This window comes from Capra hircus, chromosome 8 (genome assembly GCF_001704415.2).
Source record: "Capra hircus breed San Clemente chromosome 8, ASM170441v1, whole genome shotgun sequence".
In the NCBI taxonomy this organism is placed as follows: Eukaryota; Metazoa; Chordata; class Mammalia; order Artiodactyla; family Bovidae; genus Capra; species Capra hircus.
This window is the reverse complement of record NC_030815.1, coordinates 109896670-109906614: the sequence shown is the minus strand read 5'-3', so window position 1 is coordinate 109906614 and position 9945 is coordinate 109896670. Positions and strand designations below refer to the sequence as shown.

At 43.9% G+C, this 9945-nt stretch overlaps 1 protein-coding gene across 1 annotated transcript in view; it reads left to right on the top strand.

Annotated features, from left to right (window-relative positions):
* The window catches only part of FBXW2 (F-box and WD repeat domain containing 2), a 29958-nt gene continuing 27471 nt past the window's right edge, over window positions 7459–9945 (top strand). Inside the window, exons 1-2 of the mRNA XM_018052700.1 lie at window positions 7459–7544; window positions 7647–7755. The gene's annotated coding sequence lies outside the window, so the exon portion shown is untranslated. The remainder of the gene's footprint in view (window positions 7545–7646; window positions 7756–9945) is intronic.

Genomic DNA, 9945 nt, shown 5'->3' with positions numbered 1-9945 from the left:
GATGTTTCTAGTGTTCCTTGATGCCCTTTTTGCTGTATATCAATGCATTTTACTCTGTTGTGGTTTGGGCAGTAGGAAGTGATAACATGCTAAACTGGAAAGGTCCCCGAACTGTCGTATTAGTTATTGGTGGTCATTTTTGAGAGCTTTAATTTTTGACATTCAAGTCAATATTGAGTTGTTCAAAGAGAGGGAAATTGACCCCTAATAACCCAGGTCAGAATGGAAGGCTCCCTTTGCCTAAACCAGGACACCATCTCACTGATTAACAAAGGATGCACTTATTTTTCATTGACAGAAAGTGTTCCCACCTGTTTTCTAGTGTTCTGCTCTCTAAACGGCAAAGCTGTCACCAGTCCAGAGGTTTTTATGTGAATATGTTATCAGAGTGTGATGGTTCAGAATGTAGAAGTAGGTTTCTTTCAAGCCATGGTGACATCGATAAACCAGCCCTGCTCTGTTACAAAATGATTCTCAAGTGACTGGAATTTTCTTGTCCCAGATTATTTATCGGTCTTTCACCCTCTCTGGTATCCCTGAGTTCCATTTGTCCACGTTCCCATACTGGCCATTTTCCTACTGCTGATACCACTAAATTTCTGTTGTTTTAAGCCACCTGGTTGTATTCTGTTAAGCACCTCTAGGAAACTAATAGAGTATATGGTGGTTGTCGCCAAGTCACGTCCAACTCTGCAACCCTGTGGACTGCCAGGCTCCTCTGTCCATGGGATTTCCCAGGCAAGAATACTGGAGTGGGTTGCTATTTCCTTTTTCAGGGATTCTTCCCAACCCAGGATGAAACTCCTGTCTCCTGCAGTGGGCAGACTCTGTACCGCTGAGCCACGCAGGGAGGCCCAACAGAGTGTCTACGTAACGTGTGTATTTGTTGCATCCCATTTGTAAACACTGCCTAATTAGGACTAGATGGAAATTGTTTAACCAACCCACCAGGCTCCCCCAGCCCTGGGATTTCTCCGGGCAAGAACACTGGAGTGGGTTGCCATTTCCTTCTCCAATGCATGCATGCATGCATGCAAAGTCGCATGCATGCTAAGTCGCTTCAGTCGTGTCCAACTGTGTGCGACCCCATGGACTGTAGCCCACCAGGCTTCTCTGTCCACGGGGTTCTCCAGGCAAGAATACTGGAGTGGGTTGCCATTTCCTTCTCCAAGTTAATATATACTAGGTAGCTAAAACTTTTAAATGTGATCCCACCATCCAGATTATGAAAAATGTTTCCTGCTTGCAGACAAGATGAGCATTTTGTTAAAAGTCCTCACTTACTGTTTCTCTTTCTGAGCATTCAAAAAGGTCAGTCACTGCTGTGGCCACTGGAGTCATGGCAGCTCCACCGAACGTGATTCTTAGAAACCTAGTGATTATAAACGCGAAATAAGACTTCTGAGTTGCAATTCAAGTTTACGTCCTCTCCTTTCTAGATAGAAGGTTTTATTTCGAAGAGAATCACGTTACACCAATTTAAATTTCTTAAAATGAGATCTCAATTCAGTGTAGTACATCAGAGCAATAAGACACTTTGCAACTTGCTGAGTACAATTAAAGATTCAGAGAAACTACATAAAAACACAAGGAAGGAGGGGCATTTTCCGTAACACGGTTGGAGGTAGTTTTAAAAGAACACACTTTGAAGAAAAACAAAGAAACCCTAATCATCGTAAGACATGGCATTATTTTTTATGGTACCCATGTGAAAGCGTTTAAAGCTGTCAAGATACGTCAGAAGTTTGCAGGAAACAAGCCCATAATAGGTTTCAAGCAGCGTACATTCTTTCCCACTGTTAATTTCCTCCCATGCCTGGGGCATTTCAGCATCTGTAGTTTCTGAGGATGTGAAAATGAGCTTATAGCAACATCTGTTGTATCTGATGCGCCTTTTCCCAGAAAACCTTGAACTGTGGATGGGTATAAGGCCGATGGACTTAGCACAGATTCCTACGAACACATCAGCAGGCACTTTAATGGGTACTTCTTTGAAAACTACATACATCATCCGAGCCACATCTTGGGATATAACAAAGGCCTCCCTGCTGCAGTAATCTGGGTAGTACTTTTCTGGGTACTCACTGAAAGGGACAAATTGTTGACTATTAGGGTCTCTGCTGGGCGTATCCTGATGGATAACTCTTCCAACATAGATATCTTTAAGGTGTTCTTTCAGATTGAGAAGATAGTCCACCAAGCTTGGTATATTGACAAACATCCCTTCATCAACCTTCAGGACAAATAGGGCATTAGGGCAGAAAGCCACAGCCCACTGCATCATGGCGATAATCTTCAGCGTCTGGTTCTCAGCACTGTCCAAGAAGATGCCTTCAATTATGTCATTATTATTCTGGGACTCTCTGTCTATCTCTTGCTGAGTGGTTACCAAAACAGGCATTCCCAAAGCAAATAGTGTGAGAGTGGGGTGCCCTCGGACACTGGTCACGTTACCCCAGGTTTTCCTGATGAGATCCCGCCTTGTTCCATTTTCTGGGCTACTGAATATAAGGGAGAGCAAAAATATGCTCTTCCCTTTACACACCTCTCACTGGCTCAGAATATAGTATTTGGAAAGATTGCTTCTCAAGGGCTCCGTGCTCAATTTTCTTGCCTTATCCTTAGTTTCAAGAATTTTCATATCTACATAAGGCAAAGCATGCAGAAAATATTCTTCCACAAAATCAGCCCCAAAAAGCAAGGCATGAAACAGAATAACATTAAACAGGATGAAACACCACTGGTGAGTCCGAAGTCTGCAGAAAGTCACCTAAATGAAAGAACACATTCACTCATTCAAGCTTCATCCCCATTTCTGTGCATATACCCCCGGAATACCATGCGTACCTCTGAAAGCACTTAACAGCACACTATTTTAAGTGTTTATTACTAGTGTTTCTGTTCCCCGTCTCTCTCACTAGATCTTGGTCCCCTGGACATCATGCCTCTCTCTTCTCCAGTACTACTGAGACCAGTATTTAGCACAAAGCGGAAACTGAACAAAATGCTGGCTGTTTTCTTGCTTGGATGAAACCCTACTTACTACACTCAAGGCACCTGTGTTAGACACTGGGGAAACACAGGAATCAGACGTAGACACCTGAATATAAAGTAACAATTGGTATCATTAGGCTAAAAACTTACAGGAAAATATATGACAGTCCTTTCCAGAACCAATGTGCTTGGGTCAGTTTCTTCTCTGATTACGAAGGTCCAGGGCTATTTGCCAATGGAGCGGCAGCTTTTGTTAACCACTGCACAATGGCTAGGATCAACCTATATTCTTCTAGCAAGAGTTTTCAATTCTGACAATTCTGACATTATCTGTTTTGACAGGGTCCCCTAATCTTTCTGATATGTCTTTCAACACGGACAATCTGCATAGCACCTTTTCCGAGATCTAGGACGTATCTGAGGCCAAGCTTATTCCGTCTCATTAAAGGAGATGGAAACTTTCCATCTGGAAGAACATATACAGTGTAGTACTGCTATATAACAGAGCCAGAGACATCAGAGAATTCGGTCTCTGTTCACCGGAGCTTCAATCAATAAAGACTCCCATAGTGACACTTAACGTCTTATTGAGCACTGGCTCTGAGCCAGGCCCTGCGCTAAACACTTTATGTGGCTTAACACTTTCAGTCTTGCTAACATCCCTTTCAGATAGGTTATCTTCAGACTTAAACTGAGCATCCATGTGGTTTAGGCATTTGCTCAAGATCATTCAGTGAGCAAGAAGAGGGTGAGATAGGGCCGTGATAGGAACTCAGATCTGTCAGTTTCAAAGCTCACTGTTAACCACTAGAAACTCCTGAAGTCCATCTTTTACTTTCCCATGTCTTTTTAATAAGAAAAATACAACAAAGCAAAACAAATTCCCACAATTACAATCTGAACTTTTTTTTTTTTCAGTTCATCTGATGATTTGCACAAAGAGGAAACTTCAGCCTACTCAAAAGCTTTCTAGTAGATACAAAATGCTACAAAGATTATAAGAAACTTACCTGCATGCTGTCTGTGAACAATCTGGGGGCTTTGGAAATTATTGAGCCCAGATGCCAAAGTGTGTCCAAATGTAACTCAGGATCACTCATTCTAACAGCAACTGAAGTACAGTACCTCCTGCCTGAGACCTTCAGGATAAGGTTTCTTGTCAATCAACCTGGGCTTTTGTCCCAGAATACCTTCTAGCTCTATAGGAGAGCAAGTGCTGATCATGTTACAGCTAGAGGGAATCCAGAACAAAGAATAGAAAGCAAATCTCTTCAAATGCTTCCAACCTTGTGTACCTCTTGAAGCTGACCCCTTGTCTTTATATGGAGTTCCTGGTGAAGTATGTGTGGGAGTTGAAAGAACAGTTCACACATGTGTCTCCATAGCATCATCACACAGGGAGTCTATCTCAAGAAACTAAACAGAGTAGTCTCTGCTTGCTGGTACGTGCATGTGCAAGAAATGTGTTAAACATCAATGGATGCTTGTCATCCCTGGTGGGCGCATTTTTTCTACCCAAAGAAACTTATGGTGTAGTTTGATACATGTCTCACCAGGAAGGATTCTGAATTCCTAGTATAGGCCATGTAAGATTGTTCTTAAATCAGTTATGTCATCCATCTACCTCTCCCAGGCAACTTTATCTCAGAAGAGAAAATAACCCATAATCCATTTTAGCCTGAAATGGAAAAACTAAGCATTTGATGTTTGCAATTTTTCTATTGTCTCTATGTGTAGAAATTACTCCAAATACCATTTGATTAGCAAGTTTATTAAAGAAAGAAAGAAACAACATCCAGCATATTTTTATGTTCCTGTCACAAACGGTTGCACTGAGCCGTCTGTTCCTATGCCAGGCTATTTCATGTTTCTCTTTTTGCATGTTGATCTTCCTGCCTGCCATTCATAGCAGTTTTTGTAGTTATTTGCCTAGGAACAATTCATTGCATTTTAAAGCTGGCTATGTTTTCTCACCAATCAGTGTGGATTCTTGGAGATTTTTTACAAAGTGGGGAATATATATCCTAAAAAAATTCAAATGAGAATTTTTTTACATATACAAAATTGAATGATTACATAGGTCTTGGATTTCACTAAATACAAATTCCATTTTGCAATTTACATTTTTTAATGAGCCATAAATTTTGCTCCTGGATATCCTCTGGACTTAAACTGAGACAGGTTGGTTTCTTTGTCCATGAAAGGTTCAAACAATATTGTCTCTACAAAAAAGATCTTCACGACCCAGATATCATGATGATGTGATCACTAATCTAGAGCCAGACATCTTGGAATGTGAAGTCAAGTGGGCCTTAGAAAGCATCACTATGAACAAAGCTAGTGGAGGTGATGGAATTCCAGTTGAGCTGTTTCAAATCCTGAAAGATGATGCTGTGAAAGTGCTGCACTCAATATGCCAGCAAAACTCAGCAGTGGCCACAGGACTGGAAAAGGTCAGCTTTCATTCCAGTTCCAAAGAAAGGCAATGCCAAAGACTGCTCAAACTACCGCACAATTGCACTCATCTTACATGCTAGTAAAGTAATGCTCAAAATTCTCCAAGCCAGGCTTCAGCAATACATGAACCGTGAACTCTTTGATGTTCAAGCTGGTTTTAGAAAAGGCAGAGGAACCAGAGATCAAATTGCAACATCCGCTGAATCATTGAAAAAGCAAGAGAGTTCCAGAAAAACATCTATTTCTGCTGTATTGACTATGCCAAAGCCTTTGACTGTGTGGATCACAATACACTGTGGAAAATTCTGAAAGAGATGGGAATACCAGACCACCTAACCTGCCTCTTGAGAAATCTGTATGCAGGTCAGGAAGCAAGAGTTAGAGTGGACATGGAACAACAGACTGGTTCCGAATAGGAAAAAGAGTACGTCAAGGCTGTATATTGTCACCCTGCTTCTTTAACTTCTATGCAGAGTACATCATGAGAAACACTGGACTGGAAGAAACACAAGCTGGAATCAAGATTGCTGGGAGAAATACCAATAACCTCAGATATGCAGATGACACCACTCTTATGGCAAAAAGTGAAGAGGAGCTAAAAAGCCTCTTGATGAAAGTGAAAGAGGAGAGTGAAAAAGTTGGCTTCAAGCTCAACATTCAGAAAAAGAAGATCATGGCATCTGGTCCCATCACTTCATGAGAAATAGATGGGGAAACAGTAGAAACAGTGTCAGACTTTATTTTGGGGGGCTCCAAAATCACTGCAGATGGTGACTGCAGCCATGAAATTAAAAGACGCTTACTCCTTGGAAGAAAAGTTATGACCAACCTAGATAGTATATTCAAAAGCAGAGACATTACTTTGCCGACTAAGGTCCCTCTAGTCAAGGCTATGGTTTTTCCTGTGGTCATGTATGGATGTGAGAGTTGGACTGTGAAGAAGGCTGAGCGCCGAAGAATTGATGCTTTTGAATTGTGGTGTTGGAGAAGACTCTTGAGAGTCCCTGGACTGCAAGGAGATCCAACCGGTCCATTCTGAAGGAGATCAGCCCTGGGATTTCTTTGGAAGGAAAGATGCTAAAGCTGAAGCTCCAGTACTATGGCCACCTCATGCGAAGAGTTGACTCACTGGAAAAGACTCTGATGCTGGGAGGGATTGGGGGCAGGAGGAGAAGGGGACGACCGAGGATGAGATGGCTGGATGGCATCACGGACTCAATGGACATGAGTCTGAGGGAACTCCAGGAGATGATGGACAGGGAAGCCTGGCGAGCTGCAATTCATGGGGTCGCAAAGAGTCGGACACGACTGACCGACTGAACTGAACTGAAGCCCGCTCCATCTAGAATTTTCAGTTCGATTCAGCAAACTTACGGTATTAGGGTTGAGATCATTTGCTGCAAATAGGAGTGCCTGGTTTTCTTGATTGCCTTAGCACTGCCTTCTCTTTCATAAAGCTCACCCAATCTGACACGTCAACCCCTGTCTTCCTAAATTTTCCTGTAATATCATCATCAGTCACCCTCTGGCTTAGAAGTTCTGTCTTCCTGTTGTCTACCAAACCAAACCAGCTTAAGACCTGACTTCCTGAACTCCATACTTAGTTTCCACCACCACAAAGAATCAGCTTTTTATTTCCTGTGTGTTCAGTGCCCTAGATGTACTCCGGAGACATGGAGCCTTCGCTCTGCTCTATCACTAACTGCACATACGACTGTCGGTCGTATGAGTAGCTGTTCTTTGGACACGTCTTTTATAGTCCCTCTCTCCTCGTAAAGTGAGCATAATAAGGAAAAGTGTCGCACAGTCGGTGCAAGATCAGATTGGGTGACGGACATAAATTCACTGGATAATTTGTTTATACCGCCTGGAAGTAAACTTCCGCCCAGGGGCCACAGGACTGAGGGGTCCGGCGCGTGCTCCGTTTCCCTCTACGCCCCTCTGCCCTCCCACTTCCGCTTCAAGGCGGGGCCGGAAGTGCAGCCGCGTCCGCTGGGCGCCGCGGGTGGAGGGACGCGCGGAGATGACGCAGGCAGCACCGGAAGCCGCTCCCCTGTGAGGCTGCGGACCGGGAGCGGCGGCCGCCGGTCCAGGTCTGTGTACTAGGCGGGGCCGGGTCGCGGAGGGGGTTGTTTGGCGCCCGCGCCTCTGTTGACTCGCCGCGCCTCGGGCTCTTTGCCTTTCTCTCGCTGCAGGCGCCATGGCTGCGGAGCGGACCCGGCCGCCGCGAGGCTCTGGCGGCCCGAGCGCGCCTAGTTGGTGTGAGCCCGGCGCGAGGTCCCGGGCCCCGGGGCGCTCGCTCAGGTCAGTGCCGCGCGGAACACGGCTCCGGGAGTAGGGGACCTGGGAGCGGCGAGCGGGTTGAAGGGATCTGGAGTTGATTTAGAGATGGGAGAATTGAGTGATTGCCTCCTGGAGCCTCAGTTTCCTTAGCTGCGAAATGAGTTAACCATGATGTCCCAGGGCTGTTAATGAGTTTGAAGGGTGAAGCAGTATGGAGAGGCGGTTTATGAAGTACAAAGCGCTGTACTAATGTGAGGGACTGCGCCATAATTGTGGGTATGCCATGGAGACGGGTGTGTATGTGGAGTGCTGCTTGCAATAAAGATAGCAAGGTTAATGCTGAATAATGGTAACCAGCATTTCTTGTAGGCTTCCACTGTGCGGATACTATGCTAACCGTTTTATGTGCATTGTCCCGTTTATTCCTTGTAAAAACGCTTGTAGATAATGCTGTTAGTGGTTACCTTTCACCAGTGAGGAAGTTGGGCTTGGATAGGTGAAGTGATTTGCCCAGGGTCACCCAGCAACACGTGGGGTTGCCAAGCCTTTTTAGAAACCCTATTTGTATTCCTTCGAAGCTTTTAAAAATTCGTCTTAAAATTGACGGTGTATATAAACAGATCAGATATTCATAGGGTCTTAAATTCATAAAGGGACCTTCACTCCTATTCCTCAACCCTCCAGTATTCTCTGGAAACAACCAGTATTAACCAGCTTATTGAGTATTCAAAAGATATTTTATGTATACATAAGTGTATTTAGATAAGCTCAGAGCCTCTGTTTTCTTTAACCCTGGTTGTGCTTGATAAGAAAAGAGAGGGAAGATGAAGCCTCCCTCCCAAAGATAGCAAATGTCTTGTGTTCTCTCTTGATTAGTCCAGGTCCTGAGAGAGGAGAGGTAAAGGGCGTTCAGTCAAGAATGTTCTATCTTTAGTAAGACGTGGAAGTGTAAGTTTTGTTTTGCTTCTTTGAGAAGGGTTGGGGCTGGGCAAGATGTTGTTCCTGCTCCTTCCTGTGAGACCCAGGGAAAGTCACTCCACTTTGGGGGCCATAAATTTCCTCATTTATTAAGGGCAGTTCTCATACCTTCCACAAGGTCGTGAAAATCATGTGAGGTAACACCTATGAGTAGTACTGTACTGTTTCAAACCAGTACAAAGATGAGTTACCTGAGGGAACGTAGGGAGTCAATAGCAGAACCAGAGACCAAACCCACATCTCCCATCTCCCAGTTTAGGAATCTTTTCACATCTGTCTGTTTCAGAGCTTTGTGATTGTTAACACTGAGGGCAAAAGGGCAAGTTTTATGTTTAGTCTGAAGTTGTGGTGGGGGGGAAAGGATAGGACACCATAGAGTGTGGAGAGGTTGGAAAGAGAATGCCTCTCCTGGGAAATCAGCCTCATGTCAGTAACTGCCCTTAATTATAAAATTAAATTCCCAGTAAGTTTGAGCACTTGAGGTTTTTCTTTTTTTCCTGTATATTTTAATCCGTTTCAAGAGAAACAGGAGTGGGGAGTGGGAGACGGACCAAAAAGAGAAACTGGTAATGTGCTAGGTTTGAAGGGGATGTTACTGGAGCTTTCCTGCCAGATACTGATAGTAATAAAACTAACAAAAAGTGCCATTTGAGTGACCCTACTGGGCTGTGTTCTAAGCTTGTCGCTACTGTTTGTGATTCGTGCAGCGCTCAAGGTGAGCTAGCTTCCATTTTACAGATGACAAAACTGAAGCTCAGAAGTTAGTTGAGTATGTCCATGATCACATAGGAAGTGGCTGAATCTGTGGAAGGTTTGACTGACTGCAAAGCATTTTCCTTTACCTCAGTCCGCCTCTATAGTTAGCTGTCCTTGACTGTTCCCAGTAATGGGAAGCTCACCACCCTGGAGGCAGCTGTTCCATTACTGGAAAGCTCTGATGTTTTAAAAGCTCCTCCTTCGGTTGAATTGAATTCTCACTTCCTGAAGTATTCCCTGTGGGGCCTTGTGCTGCCAGTACGTGATATTCCTAGAGGCTCTCTGAGAGTTCAGTTTAGACCTACGACCTTAAGAAAGTTCTCTCCAGAGTCAGTTCATTTTTTAGAGAAACAAAAGCTGATTTTTTTTTTAAATAGTGCATTCTGCAAAGCTAATGGGTCCTACTTTATTTTAAAAAGATGCCTTTTTCGTGATAGTGAGAGATGAATAACTGGATAGGACCTTCCCATAAGGGGT